The following is an 18,120-nucleotide window of genomic DNA, read 5'->3' as shown; positions in this document are numbered from 1 at the left end:
TGACCAAGGCCCCTTATAGACGAAGTCATTTGTTTATTTCATTACACGGCCTTAGATGGCAGTTATTTTAATTTTAAAACTCATTTATCTCATTAAATATCAGTCCTATCAAAATTTTTCAAGGAATAAAACTTATCGGAAATGATTTTTAAAGAAATTTTTGTTATGTAACATTTTTCATAAAAATCAATAATAAGCGATATATTTCGATTTATTTAATTCAGGCCCCCTTATAACCCCCCTTTTAAATAATGTATTTTGAATGCCATATAGCCTATAATCTAAGTTACAAAGAACTTAATTTATATTCCAATTTTCATCGAAATCCGTTCAGCCATTATCGCGTGAAAAGGTAACAAACATACAGACAGACATACAAACAAAAATTTCAAAAAAGCGATTTTCGGTTTCAGGGTGGTTAATTATATATGTTAGGACCAATTATTTTTGGAAAATCGAAAATTACCAGAAAAATTTCGGCTACAGATTTAGTATTAGTATAGATAACAAAAGAGTCTTAAGGCTGATCCACAATAAGCCGGGAACGGAAACGACAACGAGAACGAGAATGGCAATTAACTATAGTGAATGCTCTTATTTAAATACATTTAGTTAAACATTATTTCCGTTCTCGTTCTCGTTGTAGTTTCCGTTCCCGGATTATTGAGAACTAGCCTTTATTCCCATGTTTCTTGGAAATTAAAACGACAATTTATTCGCTATATTCCACCACTTTACACCAGGGGCGTATTTTGCGGGCTACCGGGGCTACCGGCGGTAGCCCAAGGAAATTACAAAAGAAAAAGTTTATAATATAACATAATGTAATAATTTTGTATTATTAGTTTTACCATAGTAATTAAAATTAAAGAAATTGTTAGATATATTTTGTGTAATAATAGGGTCAGCGGTAGCCCAAACCCTTTAACCAGTATACGCCACTGCTTTACACACCCCTGATTAGAACGCTACAGTACCGAGTTCAACCTCTGCTTACTGTATACACACGCAGACAGAATACTTGTGGAGGGAGACATGAAGGAGAGGTGTATACAGTATTCACGCGGAAACTTTGTGTCCATCCCTGTTCTAGATAATGAAAAAATGAATATCTGTTCGTATTGCATTATTTGTCCTTGATTGGCTCCGAGGGGAATTAAATACTTCCGAGACGGAATTCTTCCCCGAATAACCTCTTAAATTCATCATTATTGTGCAGTTGCAAATAGGTTCCAATGCCACATACAACTTTTTTTTTTCTTTCAATTACAGAATAAACTCAAGCATGAAGAAGCATTCACAAGACTCAACCTTGCTAAAATCAATCAACAATGGCGCCATTTACTACGTCAAATAAAGACGAGGGAACTGAAGCAAGACCTGGAGGTAATGTTACACCTACTATTTTATTGTAAAAACAAGTAATGGACATAATGTATTTTCCAAGGAGGGAAGGTGGTACTGGCGTAGTGGCGTAGTGCCATACTTTGTGGCGATGTCCACTGTAATTAACTCGATTTTATTCTTATGAAACAAGTCTTCACACATTTTCTGAAAAACAAATCAGTAAGAACATGAGTACTTTTGAATCTGCACATCTGATTGTTGAAGAGCAGATCAATTAAATATTAGTCTAAGTGAATTTTGTTCACATGATCCTCTTATCTTAAATCTCAAACCGAAAACGAAGATCATGCATGCTTTATAATGGTATTATCGAAATATAATATAATGGTGTAATTTCATTCCAGAACTTGTGGAATTTATTTGATCACGTTATACAGACTAAGGAGAACATTATCAAAAATCTATTGAAAGAACTGGATGAATCGGAACAACAATATGGAAGAAACTTTCAGTCCCATACAGAGATTGTTGATCAACTAATAGGTATGTGCAGTATACAAAGTGAACCGTAAGTAATATAATTAATTTCAAGAGGTTATTCTTTGATATATTTCAAGCAAAGAAGTTTCTCTTCCTTTTTGAGAGAATAAAAAATATTTTGCACGCTGTATTTCATAGCGTATTTTGGAAAAGCTATTGAATTAATTCTCAATATGCTCAGTCAATTTAAGAGAGCAATGTATTACTTACTTATTTACTTACTTAGGCCTACTTAATTACAAATGGCTTTTAGAGAACCCGGAGGTTCACTGCTGCCCTCAAATAAGCCCTGTCCCGAGCAAGATTAATCCAGTCCCTACCATCATATCCCATCTCCCTCAAATCTATTTTAATATTATCCTCCCATCTACGCCTTGCCCCTCCCAAAATATTTTCCCCTCAGATCTTCTAACTAACACTCTATATGCATTTCTAGATTCACCCATACATGCTACAGGCCCTGCCCATCTTAAACGTCTGGATTTAATGTTCCTAATTATTTTAGGTGAAGAATGAGTAATGTATTATGATAATAAATTATTGAATAAAAATATGGGGGGCTTATGTGAGGACTGCAATGAACCTCCGGGTTCCCTAAAAGTCATTTGTAAATAAGTAATACATTGCTCTCTTAAGTTGACCGAGCATATTGAGAATTAATTCGTTAAATTTTCGAAAATTTTGTTTAACATTAAATAAGCATTGTTCATTCACACAGTGTAAACACAAAAATTAAACAGTATTTATAAACTCTCATAGGAGAATAGGAAGGAAATAATCCAGTTGGTCAAATGGAGAAGATGCAAAAAAAATGAAAATAATAATGGGCACATTAACAGCATGCGTGTGATAAAGTAATTTATATATTTATATTTGTTGTAGAATTACACGCAAAGCGACTTGAACAGTTACATGATAGCTACAAACAAGAACATAGGGCCCTCCTGCAAGAAGCTTCAAGGGAGCGACGAAGAATGATATCTGGAGCTGAAACTGATGAAGAAACTCTGCAGACTATTAAGTTTCAACTTGTCCGAGACATGGAAATATGGATTTCTAGGTGGAATAAAAGTTGTTTGATAAAGACAGATGAAGTTAGAAACAATGTAAGTTGAGGCTAATATTTTTACAGAATTCTACAGTCCTTTCACAAATGTAAGAAAGAGTAAGTACCTGCAAAATACAAATTTCTATGCAATTTTTAAATATTTTAATTAAATATTGTAAAATAAAATTTGGATTAACTGACTATTTATTAATTTATTATTCAAGTCTACATATTGCTATAATTTCGTTAAATTAATAATTTCACTCTCTCAATTAAACAATTATTAATTTATTACATAAATATAATTTTGACTTCGGAGTTCCGGAAATTTTTACAGCATTTCAGTTAGCTTTATCAAGTTACCCTCATTGCAGACGATGAAGGCTCACAGGGCAATGGAAGGTTAAGGCTCCCAACTGTACAGACAATCGGCATTAATGACAGTAAGGATGTTAGTCCTACGTGCCTGCACTTTTACCCCCAAAGAAATACCCCTGGTACTCATTTCCGTTAGAGGCTGAGCAAACCTAATGGGTATTTTATGTCTGTTAACATTCTTAAGATTTTGAGTATATTAAACTTCTCATGCAGAATAAGTTAGATGATAGAACTGCTATCTTAGATGCACTGGAACCTCTGAAAAAACCACTTCTATTAAGAGATCATCCTTCTTAGAGACCGATTTTTCTAAGAACCGTCGTAAAAACCTATAAAACAATTATTGTATTTTGCACCTGTATTGAAGGACTATCCCTCTCCCCGACCAGCCATTTTCTTAATTTCACTTCCTTTTAAGAGATCAGATTTCATAGGGTGGCCAGATTCACATCGATAAAAAAAAAAGAGGACACAAAGCTTAAAAAACGAGGACATTGTTCGAAAAAAGAGGACAGAAAATATGTAGTTAGATTTAGGCTTAGGCCTATATTATACTTTAAATTACGTCAATATCTATTTTATTACAAAATATTTACAGTACAGATTAGGCTTATATCATATTTAAAATATGTTAATATCTATTTATTACAAAATAATTTATTATGAAAAAACTTAATAATGTACAGTTAGCTATATATGAAAGTCACGGGAACTATAATAAAATGATTAAAGAGAACAGAAAATATCTATTTAGATTTACATTCGCACCTCGATTTACTATACTGTACCTATTTTTTTAATATGGGACATGACAGTTAAGCGGCCGAGCTTGGAACTAGAGCGCCATGTTGCCAATATGGACTACCACGCTGTCAGCTGTTGGAAGCTAGCAATTGACGTTAGATGACTGACGTTAAAACATTAATTGACAATTCACGCGAAGGTAAAAAAAATACAAAATCGACAGAGAATCAAATACGAAACGTACCAATGCTAACATTGTGTGCACAATAAATGTCGCCAAGAGAGCTATTAAGCACTCGCCACGTGGGAACGGTAAGTTTAGCAACTCAACCGTTGTTACCATAGCAATAGGCCTACTCACGCTATATGATATTCAATTATTTTTCTGATCGCAACGCTGCTGTATTGTCCCATTTAAATAAAACAGGTACAGCTACCTCTGAGCAACGACCATAACAAGGAGAAGCAAAGGGAGTTATACCGGGGACAGAAGAACTAGAGGCTTCAGTGACGTCGCTACAGAAGAACCCACACACAGCAGAATTGTTCGTTGCACTACAAACTGAAAACGTTGACCATCTACTTTCACTGATCCAGCTGCGCTCTCACAATACAATAACGTCTGTTCAGAAAATGTTTTGCAGCTGAATGGTACCGTATACCTGCTAGTGCGGGAGGAGGGGGTGGTCGGACAGTAAAAGTAACGGTCTCCAAGCTTCTAGATGTTCTGTTCCCAGTATATGACCGTTGACAAAGAGTATATTCAGTCGATGCTGTTGCCACCTATAGGCAAATTACTTGAAAAGGTGTCAAATCAGATAATTTCAAAATATCAGGCATAAAGTTACGAAAGGGACATTTCTTGATATTTAAAAAATCTGCCCGCCCCCCGGACAAAGGCCTAAAAAATGACGATATGTCCGGACAAAAGAGGACGTATGGTCACCTTAAGGTTTCAAAAATAATTAAAATTTTACAATGATATAGTTTAATGCGTAAAATAAATTCTCCCAAGGTTAAAATATTTGACAACGTTTCGAGCTGAATGTCCGATTCGATCCTTTAAATTCTCTAAGGAAGGTAGAGTTTCTTTCGAGGAGGGATTGTTAAGGTCTATAACCGCTGCACACGGTCTCTAGGTCTGACCATGGATTATTTGCTCCCTGGTTTAGTAAAAAAAAATTTGAAGAATAACAACGCAAAGGCAATAGAATATAAATGCGCATCGCAAGTGATTTCTGAAGTACAGTAAAAGAAATAGATTTCTTGCTATCAAACTTGTTTTATTTTTATTTCTATTTACGCTAAGTTATGATGTGCGTTTGATCGAACAAGATAATTGAGGGGGGTCAGAAGCCAAGGGGTATAAGTGCACTTAAGTTATTTGTGAGAAAATGTGGTTGAAAGTACTTAAAATTTCGTAAATTCCGGGAATTTTTTTATTTCAATTTTAGTGTGTGATATAGTTAAAAGATGTATCTCTTTGTCAAAATTTTAAATGTTTTAGCTTGCCCTGGATGCTGGCGCCAGCGTTTTTGGGGTGTGTCCTAGATATATAATGCCCAATTTTTTAGCATGTTGCTAGTGCAGCTGAGAATGGTATCACTTCCTGACACTGGTATCACTGACAACTATGTTTGGCAAATGGCTGATGTGATGTGTACATCATATCAGCCATTTGCCAAACATAATTGTCAGACTGACTGCGGCAAATGTAAAACACTCGCACTTAACGTTCCCATTACTTATTTCACAGTCAAAAACGGTGACGCGGACTCTAACTCATGTTCTAGAAATGTCATTTGTACTCCTTTCCTTCTGATCCCCTCAATTCTGATAAATTATAATTAATAAACTATAAGTTATTTTTAATAAGTAATATCGTCGGTTTCTTGGTAAAAGTGACCAAGTCCAAAATGCAAAATTGTAGGAAAAGGGCCATTTAAAGGTTTAATGATCCATCCAAAGATAACTGTACTTTTTTAGATGTTAGTAATAAGTTATTTTGAAGGTAAATGTGCTATATTATTAGTTTTTAATATCAAATTATGTATTAAATTTTCATAATGCTTGGAAGCCTTGGAATGTGACTTGGTCACTTTTACCAAGAAACCGACGATATTTTTTTTCATATTTCATCTTATGTTTTGCCTAGATGCTGAGTATAGTTGATTCTCTTCAAATTTCAAGTGAATCTACATTGGAGAAACTGTGGAGGGAGTTTCAATCTACATTACAAGAGTATATTAATTCTACCCAAGACAAGTACAGCCATTACACAAGGCTTAAAGCTCGAGATGAGGCATCGTCGGATAAAATTCTGTGTCACTTTAAAATACTCGCCTCTCTTAACGTAAGTGCTACACGTTATTTAATTTTATCTCATAAAACTTATCGCTATGAATATAAAATACCGTATACACAGTAAAAATCTAGAAAGCATATTGCAGATGAAGATAATAGTTTATTCCTAGTAATAGATATGAGACACAATGATAATTAGCACTTCATTCCCAGATCCTCAAAAATCCCCCAATATGCAGAAGATCTGTGATGTCTAAGAATTTCTGGATTTCAATCTTCAAAACGAATTAAAAATTACATAGGCTACTGTACGGTATTGTAACATTTATATTATATTGTATTAAGATATCTTATCCGTTGTTCTGTTCCAGCTAAATCTTTTTTCTCTGAAGCTTCCCAGCAAAAATATCATAGGCCTATAATAATACAGTGTGTCCACAGAAAATCTCCGTGATTATAAACAGGTATATCGTCTCTGTCGGTAGTCATATGTATATAAAAATAATGACACCAAAAGAAGCAACTCACTCAATGTGCACCCCGTGTGTCACACAGAAGATATAAAGGCTATATTTCCACTAACACCACACGCCCTCCAAAATATCTACTGGAATAGACTCAGTGGCACTAGAGATATGATACTGCAGCTCTTGCAGATTCTGAAGCGGTGGAGGTACATAGATGATATCTTTTTTTTTTTTTTTGTAACCCCGTAAGAAGAAGTTATAGACATTCAAGTCGGGGGACTTCGGTGGCCACTTACAGAAGACGTCTTGGTTTCTAGCGCGCCCAATCCACCTTCCTGCCAGTTGTTTGTTAAGATGATTACGGACATTTGCTACAATGGAATAATGCAAAAATAGCAAATGACTGGCAAATCCGAACGAATGAAACTCATATTAACAGCTTCTATTCGCTTCTGCTGCCATCTATTGTTTTTGCCGGCAATTACACATACCACAATATTCAAAACAGAAATTCTTTGAGTCGTCTTCTTTTATGACACTAGTATAAAGTTCGTAATATACACCGTTACGAAATTATGTCCGTTTGTAATGACGGAGAGTTTCTGTGGATATATTGTATCTTCAATTAGTATTACAGAACCGGTACCTAGACATACATGAAAAATTCACTGTTCAAAAACGAAACTTTTGAAGCAAACCATAGATGTTTTAATACAATGGTGAGAACACACAATGATGTAACAAAACAGTGAATAAATGTAGGTTTTTTTGGTGAAGAAATATTTTTGGACTTGAAAAAAATTGATATGTAAATTTGAAATAAAATTTCAGTTACAGGATTGAAACCCCGTAAAATATTAATGGAAAGGCAATTTTCATTAGGCTAATAGTGTTTTATTATTATTATTTACTTTAATCTATAAGAAAATCTCCCAGTTGTTTTATATACAGAATAAGAGAAATTACAGTAATATTTATACGTCTTTTGCTACAGATATCATTTTGGTAACAGTTCTGTGAACAGTTGAATAAACTAAGAACAGTGATTCATCAGACTATGTGCCCTTAATTCCAATTGACAATGGAATGTAACGGGACGCACGCTAGTTCAAGTTCTTATGGGGAAAGAAATTTTCTCATGAAATTTCACCCACTGTATGGGATTGGTGCCCACCCACCATTGTGATGCACTTGGGGAGCTATGATTGACAACGAAACTCGGTTACAAAAGCCAGCTATAACGGCTGGGGGGATCATTGTGCTAACATCACGATACCTCCATTTTGGTTGGATGATCGTCTACCTCTGCTTCGAAATGTGGACATGAGGCCAGCAGCCGGCTGATCGGTCTGGGCCCTAAAAACCCGTAGTGCCACGATTATTATTATTATTATTATTATTATTATTATTATTATTATTATTATTATTATTGCTATTATTATTATTATTATTATTATTATTATTATTATTATTATTATTATTATTATTATTATTATTATTAGTATTATTATTATTATTAATGGAATGTAATGTAACGTAATTCATAAAACTAATCTAAAAAATTAAAAACCTGTTACAATCATCATGTGTAATATCGACTTGTTACAGGAGCAGATTGCAAGTCTTAAACAACAACTTGCTAACCTGAAGACAACACATGAACAGAAAATAGAAGACTTGAGGGCAGAGCATTCACATTATAATCAGAACTTCTATTCGCTAAGAAATCAGCTGATTGAGTGCAGAAAGCTTGATGAAAAACAGCTCAATACACTGATAGCTTTAAGCAATAAAACGACAAAGGTTGATCTCGTCCCTTTATGTATATTGTATATCAATTTGCACAAAATTAGTATTACATTTAAGTGCACAACAATATCACTATATCATATAAACTCAACATATTATTAAAATAATAAATAATTTATACAATATCTTAGGAGTTATTATAAAGACAGGGTATCATCTAACTGTTGTTTAGTCAATTGTTCAAAGACAGATCTGAACCTCACAAGTGATACCAACATGGCACCATTTACGAGACAATTGACAATTAGGTCAGGAGATAATGGGATAGGGTGGCCAGTTTCTTTCGCCTTGTCATCTAACTAGAGAAATTACAACTGCGGTATTTGTCTAAGATAAGGGTGTAGTTTAATATATAGCCTGTACGGTAACTTATATGCTGTCGAAATAGTTCGACAACAGAAAATTTTAGCAGATTCTAATATTTTAATCGATAGAGAAACATACGTGAATATTTCGTTATTTGCCAGTTACATAATTTTACTTAATTCTTGGATATACTCTTTTAACATTTAAATAATCACTGATGAACGTTATTGAACAAGTAATACTATAACTACTTCACTGTGTTAATATTATAAATTTTGATGGTGAATTACTGATTGACTAGTTTCTACGTGGTTTGCGTCATCCTCTGAATTTTAATATATACGGTAACGCTGAAACAAAAATATGTAAACACTGAAATTTTAAAATACCAACTAAAGAATAAAAGTAACGGCATTTTAGGGCAAAATATTCTAAGATCTGAAATCTGAGATTAAAATAGACAATAAAATTATAGGAGAGGTAATTAATTCACTGAAGTATCTGTGATACGATATAAGTTATAAATATGATAACGATATCAAAGAAAAATAACAAGTCATTTTTGTAGTGCTTGTTGCTACCACTACCACCACTGCTGCCACTCAACACTATCTCTACCCCACTGCTATCACTAACATTTCCACCACTGACACAATCAGTACCGACTAACATTAATATTACTACCATTGCTACCACGAACACTACTACCACTATCACCACTAACACTTCTACCATTGTCACCACTAACACTACTACTATTATTGCCGCTACCACATGCTACCACTAACACTACCACCATGCCAGTACTACCACTACTACCATCACTATCACAACTATTACTCAATGGTGGATTTTCAGGGGAGGCAAGGGAGGTTGTGTCTCCCCTAATATTTTACCAGAATACAATATGACTATTCATTCCAGCTGAATTAACATCATAGATAAGTTATAGCAAATGACGGACATTTTTTCTTCCATATTAATTCCATGGTATTTGGATAAAGGGAAATAAATCATAAAAATGAGTTTTGCGTTAAATGAAAGTTAAACTTAGGACCCTTATTGCAAATAATTTTTTACAGAAATAAAACACATCAAATACTAGTATTCTTTTGTTTTTCGCTCATCCATTTGTATAATTTAACTTATCTATTCACTAGGGGAACAAAACTCCATTTGCACAAAAAATGACTTAACACTCTTTACCCGAACACCATCGAATTTTACTATTCAATACGAGTAAGAAGTAAGTTACACCAAGTCGACCACATCCAGTTGGTGATGCCCGATCAATACAAATAGTACAAATAATTCGTACCGAAGAAAACAGATAGAGCTATAATCTGTCCATGGACTCTGGTATAATCGACATCAAGCACCTGCAGTGTCTGTGCAAGAGCAGAACAGCAGAGGTAACTATATAACTCTCCTCCCCGTGACCATGACAACAGAAGTTCAACCAATAAGAAACCTGGTTAGTGGAGTATTCAACCTAACTAGAACCCGCGAGAGGAGTCATATTTTGAAAAAATCTACTCAAATTATGGCTAGCTGCTGACAAGTATAGTGTTAGTCTCGACTGCTTTCGGCTATGTTTGGCTGTAATAATTCTTTCTTCCTGTTTCAGAAAAATTTCGTCATGTGCCAGTATTATTAGTTTTTTCTCCCTGTGTAAAAGTTCTGTTTTATGTTGGTAGATTTCTTTCTCTTGTGTGCAGGTGTTCCTGTTATTTTTTCTTTTGTGTTACGAGATATATTTATTTATACAGTGTATTAAATATTGATAGTTTACAAATAAATACAGATTTGTCTCTAGCTTCTCCTAGTAATAGTTGTTCAGTATATTGTGATCTAATTGATCGGTTTGTGAAGGAAGAGGATCTTCGAGTGAATTTGCTGTACAAGTATGTAGTAGTAATGAGGTTCGTGACAGGCCCTATATTTTCTTAATACATAAATTGCAATCTTTCAACAGTCTCGTCTTAGCCTCCTCAACTTTCAAACCCACTGTCCGCCACTGCTATTACTATCACTATCACCATTATTTTTTTACTGTGATATTAATAAAGTTTTTAACAAAATCTCATCATATTGAGCTCAAAAAGCATAGAAAAGTATGTTAATATTAGTGTTAATTCTTTCCATTATTTTACCTTCATTTATTGCACGACAAAGGCATAAGTTATAGTAATACTGATTTATGATTTGTAAAGAACAATATGAATTAACCCTTTGCAGCATAGTGGTTGTTCAAAAGAACCGCAGTTTTCTTTGAATTAAATGCTATTATAGTCACAATCATGCCATGGTATGAAAGAAAAATTTCACAACCTCGAGCGGGAATCGAACCTGCGACTTCCTGTTCTCCGGTCAGGCACTCTACCACTGAGCTATCGAGTTCGTCTCACGCCAACGGCTTGGAATTATCCTTTCATACTGGCGACTCTGTTATAGAGTACTGTCCATAGCGTCTGATCTTAGTCAGCACTGCTTATGGGTGGAAAGAAACTTTACAAATGTAATCTTCATCTTATGATGTTTGGATGACGTATATACGTCCGTTGATGTGACATATTAATGAATTAAATGCTATTATAGTCACAATCATGCCATTGTATGAATGAAAAATTTCACAACCTCAAGCGGGAATCGAACCTGCGACTTCCTGTTCTCTGGTCAGGCGGTCTACCACTGAGCTATCGAGTTCGTCTCACGCCAAAGGCTCGGAATTATCCTTTCATACTGGCGACTCTGTTATAGAGTACTGTCCATAGCATCTGATCTTAGTCAGCACTTCTTTCTTTCTCTACAATTGTAGCAGAGATGTTCCACCATGCAACCACCTCTTGAGGATACATAGAGGCGTCATCTATATTCAACGTGCAAAATGGCAGTGTGCCTGAACACTGAAAAGAAATGTTTTAAATTGTATCATCAAAAGTAATGAATAAATGCTATATATGAACCATAAAAAGAGCAACATTAATCAATTATACATTTGTAAAACCATAGTACCAGCAGTGGCGTAGCGTCAATGTAAGCTAAAAAGCTTGGCTTCCCCAGTTAATAATAATTTCATAATAAACCTGCAGTTTATGGAGAAAATTATTTATTAATTTTAATAGAATTTATATTTACGCATTAAATATTGTGATGCGGCAGCCCAGGATTATTTGTGATGCAGCAGCAAACAAGAAGCCTGCACACACCAGCTTCCAAGCAGACTGGTTTCTTCTGTGTAATCCACCCCGCAGATTTTCCATCCCTTTTAAACTACCCTAGTTGCAAGGCTCGCAAGAAGCTAGCTTTAACATTTAAAATAAGTAGTTTCCGAGTTATCCCTATTCGTCAGTTGTGTTCAGTTGAAGTGTTAGTGTGCATTGTGGCTGATATAATAAATAATGAGCGAAATAACAGTTCCTGACACTAATTTACTTGAATTTTTTAGGACAATTGTATTATCAAGACTGACTTACGAACAAAAGTGTGATTTAAAAAACAAATGACCGACTCCCTTGCTGTCAATGAAGGACACAACCAAAGGACAGACGCATACTTACGTAATGATACTAATATTGTGATTTCTCTAAGTATGACAGGGAGTGAGCTAATGGTATACGTATAGGTGTCTATTTGTTAGAGATATGTGTAAACCGTGAAATCGTATTTTATTACGTCTCATTTGAGGTCATGCCTTATTGGTGTTACTTACGATGTTCCAACCAATCTTCGACTGCTGACTTGAAATTGACTACTGTTTATTTTAAGACTGTATTTTTGTAATACATTTTCTCATATTGCATGAAAGACAACTTGAGTTAGCTTCCCCTGCTCAAAATTTCATGTTATGCCACTGAGTACCAGTAAATGTAACATTATGCTATATTGGTTATTATTACATCAAAATCCCTATTGTGGTATTGTGGTCGCTCAGAGTGATCATCATTTTTTTTTAAATTGTGTGCAGAGTTAAAATTAAAAAAAAAAAATTGATCGACGCTTTATTATAATCCATGATATGAAATACATAAAAAAATTACATTTTGTTTTCATTTTTTGGCTTACTGTGCTGCAAAGGGATAAGATTAGGAGAAGACCTACTAAGTTAATATTACTATGTTTTTATTAATGTTGTATATGTTTAAGGAGCTGGAGTTATTGCTGGAAAAAGGAGAGCGCATACTGCAGTTGGTCAATATGTGCAGAAGAATGGAAACAGAAAGAGAAAAGGTTTTACCTTTTGTCATTGGTCCAAGCACTGCAGCCCCACTAAGCCAGGGGGAACAAGATCATTTGGAAATGGCTTATAAGGAAATGCCCAGCGAACCATTAGTTAAGGTAATTATTATTTGTTAACAATTTTATTCTCTCAAAGTGCAGTCCATTCTTATTTCCAGTCAGCATTTTGTTTAACTACACCTCCAACTGTAGATTGTAGAAGTTTTTCAGTTTCAATGATCAAGTAAGTGGAGGAAATCTGAATGATCTTGAACAAATTTAAGATTTCTTGTATTTCTTTACTTCCATTTTTCTTTGTAAATATAACACCTTTCTAAATCAGGTTTTTCCGAATATTTTACAAAGTTTTCTATGAGAATTTTCCTTTTGAATTTTACTGCAAGAGATTATTCCTGTAAGTTAAAGCTTCGCATTTGAAGCAAATTGGAACTTCATTCAATTATTATTATTATTATTATTATTATTATTATTATTATTATTATTATTATTATTATTGGGTTTGGAATTGAACGGGTTACATCAGCTGCTTGTCTATGCAGATGACGTGAATATGTTAGGAGAAAATCCTCAAACGATTAGGGAAAACGCGGAAATTCTACTTGAAGCTAGTAAAGAGATAGGGTTGGAAGTAAATCCCGAAAAGATTAAGTATATGATTATGTCTCGTGATCAGAATATTGTACGAAATGGAACTATAAAAATTGGAGATTTTTCCTTCGAAGAGGTGGAAAAATTCAAATATCTTGGAGCAACAGCAACAAATATAAATGACGCTCGGGAGGAAATTAAACGCAGAATAAATATGGGAAATGCCTGTTATTATTCGGTTGAGAAGCTTTTGTCATCTAGTCTGCTGTCAAAAAATCTGAAAGTTAGAATTTATAAAACAGTTATATTACCGGTTGTTCTGTATGGCTGTGAAACTTGGACTCTCACTTTGAGAGAGGAACAGAGATTGAGGGTTTTTGAGAATAAGGTTCTTAGGAAAATATTTGGGGCTAAAAGGGATGAAGTTACAGGAGAATGGAGAAAGTTACACAACACAGAGTTGCACGCATTATATCCTTCACCTGATATAATTAGGAACATTAAATCCAGACGTTTGAGATGGGCAGGGCATGTAGCACGTATGGGCGAATCCTGAAATGCATATAGAGTGTTAGTTGGAAGGCCAGAGGAGAAAAGACCTTTGGGGAGGCCGAGACGTAGATGGGTAGATAATATTAAAATGGATTTGAGGGAGGTGGGGTATGATGATAGAGACTGGATTAATCTTGCTCAGGATAGGGACCAATGGCGGGCTTATGTGAGGGCGGCAATGAACCTCCGGGTTCCTTAAAAGCCAGTAAGTAAGTAAGTGTTGTTGTTGTTGTTATTATTATTATTATTATTATTATTATTATTATTATTATTATTATTATTATTATTATTATTATTATTATTATTATTGTTTAAGATTTCAAAAAATTTTTTATACCTATAAGCCTAAATCTCTCTCTCCAGTTGTCAGATGCATGAAAGCAGCCAATTTACATTATATTAATTCAGATCCGTTTAATGTATAGTGTGGCTATTCTTATATAAGCATATTCATTTCAATTTCATTCGTCTGTGTTGATTTTAGCTTTTCTGTATCTTGTATTTTTGTAATTATCTATTCATTTTGTCATTATTGTTTATTTGTATTTGTCTCTAATTTTAATAATTATTGGTATGCACTGTTTTTGTTATCTATTCATTTTGTCTTTATTGTTTATTTGTATTTGTCCCTAATTTTAATAATTATTTGTAAGCACTGTTTTTGTTATCTATTCATTTTGTCATTATTGTTTATTTGTATTTGTCTCTAATTTTAATAATTATTTGTATGCACTGTTTTTGTTATCTATTAATTTTGTCATTATTGTTAATTTGCATTTGTCTGTAATTTTAATAATTATTTGTATGCACTGTTTTTGTTACCGGTATCTATTCATTTTGTCATTATTGTTTATTTGCATTTGTCTGTAATTTTAATAATTATTTGTATGCACTGTTTGGTTATTTCTTGTACACTGTAAATCTTGTGACTTGTTATTTAATATCTTTTATTATTTGTTAGATATTGCTATTTATTTTGTTGCATTTGGTCAATGATTAATGTTGACTATTATATTGATTGTATATCATTTCACTGCCATTTTCTGTCATTCATTCTCATCATCATTTGTTCTGTTTTGTATTGTTTTTTGTATTTTGTGTTAAACTTTAATTGGCCTTGTGCTGTTGTTTTGCACGTTAATATTCTAAATAAATAAATAAATAAATAAAATAAATAAATTATTATTATTATTATTATTATTATTATTATTATTATTATTATTATTATTATTATTGTGATGTCATGTTCGTTTTAAGGAAATTTTCGACTACATGAAGCTTGACAACTTCTGGAGACGATACAACCGAGCCCACTTGGAATGTGCTGCTTTGAGTCTTCACAGAGAAGCACTAATACTGGAGAACCAGCAGCTGACAAGAGCACTGCAGCAATACCTGGCAACATTAGCACATGGAACAGAATATTCTTCACAGCCCTCTCTGACTGTGGCAAGACCCATGTCAACTCGAATCATCAGAGAACATATCAATTTAATTCCTGAAACTAATGAATCCAAAGAAAGACACAAGAAATACTCAAAGATCAGACCTGTTACATGCATTGAAGCTAACACTAGCATTGCAGTAAGACACATGCTACGCACTGGAGCCTTTTAAGTGCAGTAAAATACCTCGTTTCTGGAAACTATGGGACAAAGTCAGTACTCCATAACAGATTTGCCAGTTAACTGGAAAATAGTTGTATAGGTTTTTAAAGATATATTGCTACACGTGCAAAGATGAAAACCTGCAGCTGCTGCTTCTTTGTTTCGTTTGTGCACACATCATATACTGCCATGTAGCAATGATAGTTTCAGGTTCCTCATCAAAAAATGTAGTTTGCTACTTCAATTTGTAACTTATTTACTAACTCTTCCTCATATTTTCATTTTTATTTCTCTAATTCGAAAATGCTGTTGTTTTGGAATTGCTAGTAGATACCATAATCAATTGCTTAAATCCTATTAAAACTGCAAGTTCGAAGTAGCATATTCTCTAACATGACATTGAGTATATCGTAGTTATTTGTAGTAGTTATTTCATTTTGATCATGCTTTTAACTGCAGAGGTGTATTATAGTTATTTGTAGTAGTTATTTTATTTTTGTCATGCTTTTAACTGCAGAGATTTATTGTAGTTATTTGTACTACGATAGTTACATCGGACAAACTGGAAGATTTTTAAAACATGATACAACGAACATATCACCAACTCCAACCACAACAACAGCAATATAGAAACAGTCGTGAAAATGTTACACATTGGGCTCAAAAGCCAAAAACGAAAAGTACTCGAACAATACGAAATATAACACACAAAACACAAAAATACATGCACAACACATCTTCAACACTCAACTGAATTTCAGAACACATAATCTTTTCGACATAATACTATCAATCACAAACATACCCCCATCTCCACTTACATATACCTCTTCCCCACATGACACCAAGCAAGAAGAAACTGGAAGAACTCGCAAAATCTTACTAGAAGTTTAAAAATGGCGACAAATCACGCCGAAACTAATCACTAAAATAAAGTACAATTGAGGACTGTTTTTGCAAAACTTGCTAACTGCAAAATTTGCAAAATTGAGATTTTGATGGATTCGTCAACACAAGGCAAGCCTCTACATGATGTTAAAGGCGTCTTAGTAAAATTGGATTATTTCTCTTCATTGTAGTGTGTCAAAGTATGATCGTTTTTTTCAAAACTTGCTTTCTGCTAAGTGAAAGTTACAGTAAAAATTTGCTTACCACAGTGTTTTGTCTCTCCTGTAAAATTTATTTTTTTTTCAGTTAGCAAGTTTTGCAAAAACGGTCCCCAATTGTAAAGTTTCATGAGTTAATACAGTGAAGTATAAAAGTTGTTAATTTAACAAGTTTTAATTATCATTAGTGATGTACAAGTGTTAAAAGAGTATGAATCAAAAATTAATAAAGATAATAAAATTAATGGTTCAATAGGAAATGCAAGTATTTTCTCAATAATACATTCCACATAGTGATTGCTAAATTATTGTCCTTATAAAAATGTATGTTAAACGCATCACGTACAGTATATGTAATGGAGACGTACCTCTTTTGTCTGGTTTTATTTTAAAATTAGTCCATAATTAATAAAGAGACATTCATTTTACTATCAGCTAATGTTAACTTACTTCGTTTTCTTTCGTTTAAATCCTGAATTTTAAAGGTAATACTCACAAGAAAAATATCGCTCTGAAATAGGAATGTATAGAGTTTACACAGTAGCCTATTTTTTACGAAAATATTTAAGAAAAAAAATAAATATCGGAGCCAACCAAAAACCAACATTACGGTATAAAAATGGGTCAAATTTCGACTAGACAAGAATTTAGGAAAGTAAGCAGGGATGTATTTCAGACCCTGACGGCACCAAGGTACTATTTTTCGAGGCCTGGCAGTGCCAGGGAACTTTTCTGATTTTCATATTATTGTCAAATTTTGTATTTATAAAAAAATCATCTTGTATTAATATTTAAACAATTTCATAGTGAGGTCTACTCAGTGGACCTAACAACCTCTTTATCTAGATTCGAACCCGTGTACTTTTTTCTGAAATTCCACTGGTATTCCTTTGGACATGAGGAAATGGAAGTGGTGGTGGTGGTGGTGGTGGTGGTGGTGGTGGTGGTGGTGGTGGTGGTGGTGGTGGTGGTGGTGGTGGTGGTGGTGAAGACGAGTACTGCTGCTGCTACCAGAATCCCAGAGCCAAGGCACTTTCCTTTTAAGAAATACATCACTGAAAGTAAGGAACAATTGCTACATCAGG

The sequence above is a fragment of the Periplaneta americana genome, chromosome 8, assembly GCF_040183065.1.
Source record: "Periplaneta americana isolate PAMFEO1 chromosome 8, P.americana_PAMFEO1_priV1, whole genome shotgun sequence".
NCBI lineage: Eukaryota > Metazoa > Arthropoda > Insecta > Blattodea > Blattidae > Periplaneta > Periplaneta americana.
The sequence above is the reverse complement of the archived record's forward strand: the minus strand, read 5'-3'. Positions refer to the sequence as shown.